The following is a 13,442-nucleotide window of genomic DNA, read 5'->3' on the forward strand; positions in this document are numbered from 1 at the left end:
TGCTCTTCTTCTTCTTCTTCTTCTTCTTCTTCTTCTTCTTCTTCTTTTTTTTTTTTTTTTTTTTTTTTTTTTTTTTTTTTTTTTTTTTTTGTCCACACTTCTTTGCTTGCAAATGTTCATTACAGTGACTCTTTGGTCTGGTATAAGGACTCTGGCTCCTGCTGCACCATCAATACTGGATCCTCACTGGACTCCTCTAGGGTATCCTGTTGTTGCCCTGTGTCATGGAGATCCTGCTGCTTTGGGTCTGAAGGACTGGCCCTTTCACACACCCCAGAGGTTCATCAGTGAGGGAGATGTTGGAAGGAGCCAATAATCTGGGCCTGAGAGGTATCTGAGCTGGTCTTCTGGCCTGCTCTCCTGCACCCACACCACTGGGGTGAGCTTTCCAGCCCTGCAACGCCACAGCCAGTAAGGGGCAGAGGCATCTCTCCTGCTCTCACGCCCTTGGGGCTGCCTCATCCATGCCCACAACATCAGCTCTACCCTGCTGTACAGACGAGGTGCAAAGCCCACCCACTCTCTTTAGTTTTTCAGCCAGGTGAGGGGCAGGGCCGGTTCCCCCAATCTCATGACCCCAGGGCCAGCTCTCTCCTCTGCCATAGGAGGAGAGGGACAAGGGAGGGCAGGAGGGCATCTGTCCCTTGTCCTTGTCACATCACAGCAGACAAGAGGCAGATCCAGCTCTCCTGGGCTCACACCCTCACGGCGGCTCACTCGAAACCTCTACATCCAGAGCCAGTTCCACGGTGTGGCCCAGGCAAGGTGCAAAGCGTGCTCTCCTGAGTGCCCCAGCAGATTTACGTCTCCTCCTTTCATGGCCCCAGGGCCAGTTCTCCCACAGTGCCCCGGCAAGAGGTGGAGCCAGTTCTGCACAGCACTTAGACATCAGTATGTTCCCAGTTGGCAGCCCAGACCAGAGATGTCTGCCTGAACTTTGGTGGTAACAGACCCCTGCTGCTGCGGGCCACAGACCCAGACAGACCACCAACGGCAGCACAGGCCCAACCCTACCACAGTCCCACGTCAGTCTGTTCCTCACTACCCTGGAGTCTCAAGTTCTGCCTCTCTTCATCGTGCCCACATCCTTCTGTTTCTCTTTCTCTTCCATTCCTCCACCACTTATTTTTTCCTCCCAGTGGCACTTGGGGTCTCTGAGCATCTGGGGTCATCTCAGGAGTAGTCTCAGGAGTGCTATGCCCCACTCAGGCATTATGGCACCAGGCAGGGGTCATCACGGGCATGGTCTAACCCTCCCCAGGCCTATGAGGTGCCAGAAACTGATGGTCATTTCAGGCTTACTTTTTTTAGGGAATGTTAGACTACTAATAGTTCAGACGTTCACAGAACAGTGAGCATAGACACAGCCTCTCTCCTCTCTGCCACCCGCTGATGCACATGTGACACAGAGGCCACACTTGCAATGCCTCTGGGGCAGGTAATAAGTACTTTTTTTTTTTTTTTAAGAAAAAAAAATAGAATAACCAAAGTGGGTTGGTGGAACATGTCTGTAATGCCAGCCTGTGGGAAACTGAGGCAGGAGTACGGTGAATTTGAGGGCAGCCTGGGCTACGTAGTGAGACCCAATACAATTGCTTTATAGACCACAGAACCTTCCCTGTTATTCAGTCATGCAGAGTCCATGAAGCATCCTGCACAGAAGGTCGTTTTGCTCTCAATAGATCTACTGATGTATTACTTTGGAAATCTGTCACAGGAGGAGAAAGGTGGTGCCGCTTCAAAACCTTGGTGGAACTGCTTGAAGCTTGTCAAGACATGTGATTGCGGCCATACAGTGTGTGTGAAGCCCCACAAAACTGGCGGTGACAACAGTCAGTGTTTCAAATATTCTTGTAACCACTTGCCCGAAGACCCAGAAGCATCATCTCATCATTCTCCGTTTTATGGACAAAACTCCACTTTGGTTTGAGACGGCTCAGTGTAAGCCTAGGGGGCTGAGTTCAAGTCCTAAGTAAATGTGAGTAGAGAGAACCAAGTCCATAGAGCTACCTTCTCACCTCCATTGTGTGCCATGTCATGCACGCACGCGCGCGCGCGCGCGCGCGCACACACACACACACACACACACACACACACACACAGTGAGCACTAGCAACAGGAAGGAATAATAATGATGTAAGTTACTTTAGCCACTGACGTTTCTTTATTCCCTCCTAGTCTGGAAACCACTTTTAAATATGCTGACCACGGGATTCTGGAAACCGGCATTTATTCTGTGGAGTTCTGTCGGTCTCTTGCAGCTTCCCAAGACACCTGTCCCTCATACGTTATAGGAAGTCACATGTACGCTATCGGAGTTCTGATTGCAGGAAATAAAATTTTTTTTTTTTTTTTTTACAATTAAACTCTACCTTTATAAGCATAGGCTATCCCTCAAGTCAGCTTTTGTTTTGTTTTGTTTTTCAAGACAAGGTTTCTCTATGTAGTCTTGGCTGCCCTGGACTAACTTTGTAGACCATGCTGGCCTCGAACTCACAGCGATCCACCTGCCTCTGCCTCCCAAGTGCTGGGATTAAAGGTGTGTGTCACTACCACCCAGCCTCAAGTCAGCTTTTGACAAATACAAAATCCTTAGTGGCAAAGTTAGTAAGTATATCCACTTGGAAGGGTCCTGATTTCTGAGCCTTGACCTTTTGGCATCTCTGGATTTGGAAGAAGAGCTGATAGCTGCACTGGTAGCTCTGTGTTCTAGACTTCTCTGTGAATGGACTAGGGCACTTCTGACTGGTGCCTCCCCTCTCCACCTTGCCTGTCCTCCACCCGCCTAGCCAGCTGTTGCAGAGGACTCCTGCCCTACTCTGTCACCACCTTGCAAGACAACAGGCTGAGCTTGGCAAAACGAGGCAGAACCCAAAGTGCTGGTGAGTGGGTGTTAAACGGCACTGTGCCGTTAAAGGCACACGCCTTTAATCCCAGCACTTGGGAGGCAAAAGCAGGTGGATCTGTGTGAGTTCGAGGCCAGCCTGGTCTACATAGTGAGTACATGTCTGCCAGGACTACAAGAGAAACCTTGTCTCAAAAACAAACAAACAAAACTGCATTACGCAGTCAGGATCCTTGCTTCCTTGTCTGCAGTTGCTTATTGACAATAGCAAGCTGTATGGGGGCTCCTCAAGCCCCTGTGGTCTGTGCTAACCCGTCATTCAGTCGGTGCTCTCTGCAATCAGTGATGGAAAATAATGTTACAGGAAGGAATTCTCTTTCCTAAGGCTGGCTTCCATCTTTTCTCTCCCAGTGTGTGTTTGGGCCCTGAGGGACAGGTGGTGCTGTAGTGTATATGTGTGTGAGGATGAGAGCACAGCCTCTGATGTCATCCTCAGGGCTTCGTGTGAGCCCCACACCCAGCATGTAAGCCTTCGTGTGAGCCGCACACCCAGCATGTAAGCCTTCGTTAGAGCCGCACACCCAGCATGTAAGCCTTCACTGCCTTTTCTTTGTGGTTATTCAATGTGTACATTGACACCCAGACACACACAATTTCTCCTGAACCAGTGTGAGCCCATTGTTAGTGTACCTTCCACACTAAAAGCATGTGCATGTGTGTATACACACACACAATAAATAAGTAAGGTAATTTAAATTTTTATTCAGGCGGCTGCTGCTTGTGGCTGCTCAGTGCTATTCCTTTGATACATATAATTCTGTTTGTGCTGTGCCATGCTGTTTGTGCCACTATGGCTCTGTGGTATAGCCTGAAATCATGGTATTAATGCTTTCCTAGCACTGTCCACCCCCCTCCCTCCGGTATGTCGGCTCCCCATTAACCATCAACAAAATCAAGCAATGAAAAGTGGGGATGAAGCTAAGTGGGGTGGTGCGTGTCTACAATCCTAGCCCTCACACAGATCCACCTGCTTTTGCCTCCCAAGTGCTGGGATTAAAGGCGTGTGCCTTTAACGGCACAGTGCTGTTTAACACCTACTCACCAGCACTTTGGGTTCTGCCTCATTTTGCCAAGCCCTAGGCAGGAGTGGTGAGGAGGAAAATTGGTAAGTACGAGATACACTTGGCATACATAGTGGGTTTTAGGGCAGCCGGAACTAGAGTTTGAATCCTGTTTTAGTTATTATTGCTGTGATAAAACATCATGACCAAATCAATTTATAAAAAAAAAAAAAAAAAAAAAAAAAAAATTTACTTGAGCTTATGGTTCCAGAAGGGTAAAGAGCCCATCACAGCAAGGACTCATGGCAGCAGACAGAGTGCACAGAGATGGTGCACAGTTTTTAACACCTCAAGTCTGGGCTTAGCGGCACACTTTAAATCTCAGCATTCAGGAAGCAGAGACAGACAGACCTTTGTGAGTTGAGGCTAGCCTGGTCTCCATAGTAAGTTCTAGGCCAGTCAGAAATACATAAAAAGATACCTTCACAAAAATCAAAAGTAAATAAATAAAAATAAAACTTCAAAGCCACCCCTGTCCTGTACATATATTTTCTCCAGCAAGGCCACACTTGCTAAGCTTTCCCAAGTAGTCAAACATCTGAGCCTGTGGGGACATTCCTATTTAGATCACCACAGATCCTGTTACACACACACACACACACACACACACACACACACACACACACACACTGAATATCAAGCTCATGCCTTGTCTGAGCACCCTTGTACTTAGAAGGTGGACCTCGGGGTCAGCTGGTTAAGGGCAGCCTGACTGAGCTCCATGGGGCCATATCTGAGAAAAAGCAAGCAAAGATGCATAACTAAAACCACCATAGACTCCACATCCATCAGCAGGTGATGGATGGACAGAGAATATACAGTCTATAAATACAGACAGACAGACGGTCCTGGGGGATGCCAATCAAGCAACAAGAGGCAGAAAGACAAGTGGACACAGGTAGGCTGGGAAAGTGGAAGAGAGACATCACAGACAGGCAGGGGAAGTGGGGGAGGGGAAACATCACAGACAAGGGAGGTGGTGGAGGAGAGACATCACAGACAGGGGAGATGGGGGAGGGGAGACATCACAGACAAGGGGAGGTGGGGGAGGGGAGACATCACAGACAGGGGAGGTGGGGAAGGGGAGACATCACAGACAGGGGAGATGGGGGAGGGGAGACATCACAGACAGGGGAGGTGGGGGAGGGGAGACATCACAAACAGGGGAGGTGGGGGAGGGGAGACATCACAGACAGGGGAGGTGGGGGAGGGGAGACATCACAGACAGGGGAGGTGGGGGAGGGGAGACATCACAGACAGGGGAGGTGGGGGAGGGGAAACATTACAGACAGGGGAGGTGGGGGAGGGGATCATTACAGACAGGAGAGGTGGGGGAGGGGACATGATTAAAACACAGCTTATGAATATATGGCAATGTCACGATGAGGCCCATTCACTTCCACAATGAACAATGCATCAGTAATTATAGTAAAAAAAAATGAGGTTTTGATTCTGAGCAAGGGTCTCTTTAAGAACACATGAGCTTTACAAATTGTGCTAATTTTAAAAAATAATTTAGCCAGGCATGATGGTGCACGCCTTTAATCTCAGCACTTGGGAGACAGAAGCAGGCAGGTCTGTGAACTCAAGGCCAGTCTGGTCTACATAGCAAGTTCCAGGATAGCCAGGGTTACATAGACTGACCCTGTCTCAAAAAACAACAACAAATATTTAATTTAAATTTTTTATAAACTTAATTGTTTTTTAGATTTATTATTTATACAGTATTCTGTTTGCATGTGTGCCTGCTCACCAGAAGAGGGCATCAGATCTCATTATGGATAGTTGTGAGGCACCATGTGGTTGCTGGGAACTGAACTCAGGACCTTTGGAAGAACAGACAGTGTTCTTAACCTCTGAACCATCTCTCCAGCCCCTTAATTTAAAAATTAGTTGCAGCCAGGCATGGTGCCGCCTGCCTGTAATCCTGGCACTTGGGGAGGCAAAGGCAGGTGGATTACTGTGAGTTCGAGGCCAGCCTAGTCTACAAAGTGAGTCCAGGATAGCCAAGGCTACACAGAGAAACCCTGTCTCAAAAAATTAATTGCGACCAAAAGATTTGTGCTGTATCTTCAGGTGTTTAATTGTATTATTATTTTTGGGGTGTGTGGCATACGTGTGTACAGGTGTCCTGTACTATGTGCTTCTGGAAGCCAGTGGTTCATGTCAGACATGATCTTCTATCATTCTCCATCTTGGCTTTTGAGACAGGGTCTCTCCCTGAACCTGAGGCTAGGCTGGAGGCCAGCAAGCCAGGGATTCTCCCCCAACTCTTTTATGCAGGGGGGGGGGGTTGGGGACAAAACTTGGGTCCTCGTGCCTTTGCTGCACCTTACTGACCTGGCCCTTGTGCTGGCCCCAGTACTCACTTTTCAGGGCAGACTGGACCTGTGTTACCAATAATCAAAACCTCCAAATAAATTATGTAAAATAGTAGGACTGACTCCCATCAAGAGAAATGATTAACGTTATAATAAAATAAAATAGCTGGGTGGATTGCCAAGAGGTTCCTATTAAATGTGTGAGTCTGGCTAAAGTCAGGGATGCACACTGCCTTGACCCCATAAACAACTGCCCTTCCTGTGTGTGGTACTCCAGCTGCCTGAGTTCCAGGAACAAAGCATGACCAGGACTATGACACTGCCATTGGTCACTGGAGTAGAAGGAAGGTCAGGACCTCAGTTTCTGAAACCAACACACAGGACAAAGCCGTGTACACACACACAGTCAGGGCTCACCCAGGACAGAGGCATGTACACACAGTGAAGGCTCACCCAGGACAAAGGCGTGTACACACACACAGTTGGGACTCACCCAGGACAAAGCCATGTACACGTACAGAGTTGGGGCTCACCCAGGCCAAAGCTGTGTACACACACACAGTCGGGGCTCACCCAGGCCAAAGCTGTGTACACACACACAGTCGGGGCTCATGCAGGACAGAGCCATGTACACAGAGTCGGGGCTCATCTGGGTGACCGGCTTCCAGAGTGCTCCTTCTGATCATACCTCTGCTTCCTCCTCCCCACCCACGGTGGAGGTCCTGTGGGTCAGCGCAGCTTAAAGTTCAGTGATATGATCTTCTGGACATGGAATCAGAAGCCTGGGCTTTGAGAAAGAGCCATGTGAAGGTATTTGTGGACAGCTATAGACAGACAGACTCTCTTTATGAGAGTTGCTAGCTCTAACCGAGGGGAAGTAAAACCCTCAACCTGAAAGTAGCTATTTTTCCTGGCACTTGATAAGTCTTGGTATTGATAATAAGCCTAAGTGATACCAAATATTGATCACCTAAAGGTGATCTGTTTTGTTATAAGTGAAGCTGATCAGCAGTTTTGCCTCTACTGCAGGGTGTATAGCCCGGAGACCTTCAGGTAGGCTGGGAGAGCATTATCACTGGACCACTAAGACATAAGGCCTGTTGGCATGAAGGAACTGCTTAATGATTTAGTGTCATGATATTTATGGTGCCTCAATTATATCTTAAGGTGTGTGTGTGTGGCGCATTTGTGTGTGCTTTAGGTGCATGGGTAGGGGAAGGGTGCATACGGGTGCATGCAGAGACCAGAGAAGGACACTGGGTGCTGTGCCCTGTCACTCTGTGGTTGAATCTTCTGAGTCAGTGTCCCTCATAGAAGCTGGAGCTAGGCTGGCAGCCAGCAAGCCCTAATGAACCTTCTGTCCCACCCACTACCAGCACTGTGGTCACAGCATCTACCATACCTAACTTTTTTTTTTTTTTTCCGAGACATAGTCTCTCTATGTAGCCTTGGCTCTCCTGGACTCTCTTTGTAGACCAGGCCGGCCTCGAACTCACAGCGATCCGCCTGCCTCTGCCTCCCGAGTGCTGGGATTAAATGTGTGTGCCACCACCCCTGGCTACCATACCTAACTTTAAAAAAATATATAATATATATAATTTATTTTATGTACATTGGTGTAAGGGAACTGGAGTTACAGAGAGCTGTGAGCTGCAATGTGGGTGCTTGGAATTGAACCTGGGTTCTCTGGAAAAGCAGCCAGGCCTCTTAACTGCTGAGCCATCTCTCCAGGCCATATCCAATTTTTTTTTTTTTTTTTTTTACCTGGATGCTGGGAATTTGAACTTGGGTCCTCATATATTCACGCCACTTTTATCCACTGAGCCATCTCCCCAGGCCCAAGAATTATATCGTATTGAAGCTAAGTCCATAGCATACAGAAGGCAGTCAGGAAAGGAAACAGAGAAGCTATGTTTCACTTTGGGTGTGTGCTACCTTGTGGAAAGTGGGACGGATTGGCATCAACGGCTGCAATGGAGCAAACCCCTAAGCTCTCACCCACGTCTTGAAATCTGGTATTTTGTTTCACAGGTTTGGATCCCTACAACCCTTGTTTCTACCATGCCTCTTGAGTAAGATGTTTGGAATGGAGTTTTAAGAGGGCCTTACCAGCTCTGGCTCTAGCACGAAGACCGAAGGGGGGATCTTTTAAATAAAGGGGGTCTTCAGAAGTGTGTTTTATAAGAGCTTTTAAACTAAAGGCTGGAAAGAATTCATTCAGGGCTGAAAGTGAGAGCCTGGATAGACTCTGAGTCACGGTCACACTGGCAAGGAGCACTCGAGTGAACAAAACAGGAGATCTGCTGGGGCCTTTGAAGCATGTGATTCTGCAAACGCATGGTTATTGGGGCAGCAGGGCTTGTGTGACAACCGCTGAAGTACAAACAGGGTCATGGGGAAAACTGCAAACCAGTCTGGGGAACATTGGAGGCAGACGCAGTGGCAGGCGTGGAGACCACAGGATGTACTTACTACCTAGCATATTCTATAGTTTCCATTCTGCAGGTGGAAAGGTAGAGGCCAGCACTGTCTCCAGTGCCTTGGGCTGAGCCACCCTCTAGAAACAACTGTTTGCTCAGAGAAAACCCTTTGGGTCATCTCCCAGTGGTGATGCCATATGTCTTGGTCACTTCTCTAGTGCTGTGAAGAGACACCATGACCAAGGCAACTCTTATAAAGGAAAGCATTTAACTGGGCCTGGCTTACAGCTTCAGGGATTTAGTTTATTATCATCATGGTGGGAAGCATGGCAGTATGCAGGCAGACAGTGCTGGAGAAGGAGCTGAGAGTTCCACATCTGGATCAGCAGGCAACAGCAGGAGAAAGAGAAAACACTGGGCCTGGCTTGCGCTCTTGAAACTCCAAAGCCGACCCCCAGTGACACACTTCCTTTACAAGGGCCACACCTCCAACAAGGCCACACATCCTAAAGCCACCACTTAAGCACTCAAAGAGATGAGCCTATGGCCACATTCTCATGCAAACCACCGTGTGTGTGTGTGTGTGTGTGTGTGTGTGTGTGTGTGTGTGTGTGCGCGCGCATGTGTGCAAGCATGTATATAGGTGCACGCGTGCATGTGTGCACATTCATGTACAGGCAAGAGGACACACTTGGGTGTTATTTCTCAGGCAGTGTTCATCTTTTGGGTTTTGTTTTAGTTTTGCGGTTTGGGGGGTTTTGTTTTGTTTGTTTGTTTTGAGACAGCGTCTCTCACTGGCCTGGAACTCAGCAAGTAGCCTAGACTGGTTGGCCAGGGAGGCCCAAAGACTTACCTGTTTCTGCCTCCCCAGCTCAGGGGTTACAAACACATGCCACCAAAGCCAGCTTTGCTGTTGTTGTAAAAAAAAAAAAACAAAAATGAAAACAACCAGACCTTTTATTGAGCTGTGCGATTTTATTATATATGTCTTGTTTTATACATCATGTCTACTTTTTAATAAAATTTGTCCTTTCAAAACTTCATACATATGTATAACTCTCGTCACTGTCATACACACCCAAGCTGTCTTATCTCCCTCACACTCCCATTTATATTTCGCCTTCTCCTGGTTTGTTTTTCTTATTACCATTGATAAAAACCACGTCAGAAAGCCTTAGATGTGGAAGTATAAATGTCTACTGTCACTTATTGTCAGCATATTGGACAGCCATGAGTCTACTATAAGGAAAGGCCTCTCTGAATAAGGTGAAAAATATCATTCATCTATGGGTATAAACACGGATATTGAGAAGGAGTTTGGGGATGTGTCGCTTTAGCTGAACAGTGGTAGTAAGTCGGAGCTGGAACCTGTGAGCTCAGGCCATGGGTTTCTTTTGCCTGCATGTATGTCTGTGCTCCATCTGTGTGCCTGGTGCCTGAGAAGGACAGAAGATGATTGATGGTGTCAGAGTCACTGAAACTGGAGTTAAAAATGGGTGTGAGCCTGGCTAGGTAAGACTATTGGTGTCTTTTCTCCTCCCAAAGGCTGCTTATCACCTCCTAGAGGAGGATCCTAGTCTGCTTAGCACCCAGGATGGAGGAGGATTTTAGCACAATCCCTGCTGTTTCTTTGTATCTTGCAAACAAGGTGTGGGGTGTCCTCAGTCATAGGGTCTTATGAAGATCTGGCAGTGCCTGGATTTCTGTTTTTTAATGTGGGTTATGGGGATTTAACTCAAGTCTTCCTGTTTGCAAGGTAAGCGCTTTAGAGACTGAGCCACTTCCTCAAGCCTCTCCTACTTCTTAAATAAAATAGGCATTTCTTTAATATTGTAAGACCTTTCCAAAAAGGGTAGAGGGACTGGAAATTGAAGATGTTTTAGATTTTTAAGTAAGTCCCAACACTTGCACTTCTAGCTTGAGGCTTAAATGTGCTTTTTTTTTTTTTTTTTTTTTTAAGAAAATTGCAAAACGGCAAATGAGGAGATTGGTGGCGAAGGCTGTACTCACACCCTCACTGCAGGGCACTCCAACCTGGCACCTGGCCTGAAGCAAACCTGAGCAGGCAGGAGCCAAGGGTTAGAAAGCCCTGCCTTGTACAAACAGGATGGAACAAGCCACAGCTTGAAAGACAGCCGAGCAAATATTAAGGTCAGGGACCCTATCTCAGTCTTATTCTAAATTCAGCCCAGCTCCTGGAAATCCAATTCTCTATTTCTTAAGCCTGACAATGACCCTATATATCTTGAAGCCGAGTCATGGAATGATAAGGTGTTGTTGCATCCAGGACTTAGAGCCTTTGATATTTGAAGGCTCCACTTTGATAAAAGAAAAGTTTTGAAGAATTGGAGCTCTTTCCTTTGTTCAAGAAAAATTAGAGTTCATTTGAGGAATTGTACTTTCTGTTAAAGGGACTGTGTTAAATTTCAGCACACAATGAGTCATTCAATGAAATTGTTTTCACCTTTCTGGAAGCTGTAATAGTCCAGTTATTTACTCCTGTCCTTGTCACCTGTACCACATATGACCTCCTGAGTGAGGCTTACATGTCTCACTTATATTATTCTTTTTTTAAAGATTGTAAGATCTTAAATATATGAATATTTTGCCTGTATGCATGTGTATGTATCATAGGTGTGCTTAGTATCCTCAGAGGCCAGAAGAGGGACTCAAATGTGCTGGAACTGAAGTTATAGATGCTTGTCAGCCACCTTGTAGACCCTGGGAACTGAACCCAAGCTCTCTGCCAGAGCAATGATGCTCTCAGCCCCTGCGCCATCTCTCCAGCCCAGTCCTGGCTTTTCTGATCCCGTTTTCTTTGGCTCATTATAGGAAGAAGAACGCACACAGGTCCTTGGCAGTGAAACCTGAATATTCATTCACATTGAGTGGCAAAGTCGACTTAAATTACTTCAAGTCAAAATTTTCTACAAACTACTTACATAATTGGTTTTGTGTGTCCATGTACGTATGTATGTGGTGTGTGCATGCATGTATGCATGTGTGTGCATGTATGTGGTGTGCACATGCATATATGCATGTGTGTCCATGTATGTATGTATGTGGTGTGTGCACACATATATGCATGTGTGTGCATGTATGTGGTGTGCACATGCGTATATGCATGTGTGTCCATGTACGTATGTATGTGGTGTGTGCACGCATATATGCATGTGTGTGTGCATGTGGAGGCCAGAGGTCAATGTCTTGTATCTTCTTCAATTGCTCTCTACCTTTTTTTTAAAGATGTGGACTGGCAGTGGACCTGGAGTTCTCTGTAATACTATGCCAGAAGTATGTTTGTTAATATTACCTATAGGTTATGGTTTTAAATTCAGTAAATTAGCAATGCTAAACTTAAAAACATAAACACATATATACACCGTGCAAATGACAAACACTAAGGTGATTTTCTGCTTGAAAGTTCCAAGGAGCATTTGCCTTTCATAATATTGACTCCGAAATGTGTTTTGAGAGTGCTGATGATGTTAATAAGGTAATATACTACTTCCACATAGTGACGTTAAACAACATGATATTTAGCATCATATTAATCTTCATGCCAGACTATGAAGTAAACTTCTTTTGGCTTTTAAGAATCATATCAGTTTTTGTCTAATTACCAGAGTAAGAGAGATTTCTTGCAAGCTATATGGGAAAGCATCAAAGTCTGAAGAAGAAACCTAGGAGTCCGTGAGAGAACGCAGTGCAGCTGGGGTTGGGATCTGGTCCTCAGGTTACACTTTCAGTAACATGTGCTGTGAACCAATCTGATTACCAGGCTCTCTGGTGGTGGCATCCATAGTGCTACAGTGTCCCTTGCTTGAGGAACAGGAAGAAGGGGCTAGGAGATGGCTCTGCTGGTAAAGTGCTTGTGACACAAGCACAAGGAACTGAGTTCAATCCCCTAGAGCCCAGGTAAATGCCAGGCATGGAGGCACACACCTGCAATCCTGACCCTGGGAAAGCAGCCAGTGTAATGGACCTGTGAGCTCCAGGCTCAGTTACAGATACAGTCTCAAAAAAGAAGGTGCCCCGGAAGACATGAGTTACTAAGTAGAAATCTCGGTGCCGCGAGTGGGGATGGGGGGGGGGGGTGGGGGGGTGATCTGCCTCCACAGGGGTTCTTAGTCAGGGAGTTCACAGGGGCATTCAGAACAACACAAACTGTCTCCAGTGCTCACGGTTGCCCGCCTGCAGAACTAGATGGTAAGACTTCACTGCTGAAGACACACTGCACTTTGTTGGAGGTTGGTCTGATGTATTTTGATGCTAATTACTGCTTGCTATCTCTGTGACCCAACTTGCCTATTGTTATTGTTTGAGCAATAAAAGGCCATCACTCAGGACAGGGCAAATGAGATAGGTGTAGCTAAGGTCCCTGGGCTTGGAGAGACAGAGTCTTAGGAAGAAGAGAGACCAAAGGAGAAGTAAGGCTGCCATGGGCTAGGTGGAGGAGAAGCACATGGCCAGTGTGGATGGAGGATTTGGCCCAGATGAAGAACATTAGCAAGTATTTGGGATTATGGATGGGAGGTAGCTTGATAGAAATTATTAGAAGCAGATGGCATGGAATTGGGACAGGGATCCCATGCCTGCCCCACTATGGGAAGCAGTTTACAGGATTGATATCTGCCCTGCCCCAGGTTAACTAAGGCTATTTTGAAATATAACAGGTGTCTATGTCCTGATTGATTGCTAGCGGATTATACTGTTGTAATAATAATTATAGGTC

General features: G+C 46.7%; 1 non-coding gene across 1 annotated transcript; it reads right to left on the bottom strand.

Moving 5' to 3' along the window:
* Positions 1-1,313: 1,313 nt before the first annotated feature.
* Positions 1,314-1,439, bottom strand: LOC127199685 (small nucleolar RNA SNORA17). Its single transcript, XR_007831962.1, has one exon. It is a non-coding gene; the product is annotated as a small nucleolar RNA SNORA17 (small nucleolar RNA).
* Positions 1,440-13,442: the final 12,003 nt, after the last annotated feature.

Source organism: Acomys russatus, chromosome 15, assembly GCF_903995435.1.
Source record: "Acomys russatus chromosome 15, mAcoRus1.1, whole genome shotgun sequence".
Classification (NCBI taxonomy): Eukaryota; Metazoa; Chordata; class Mammalia; order Rodentia; family Muridae; genus Acomys; species Acomys russatus.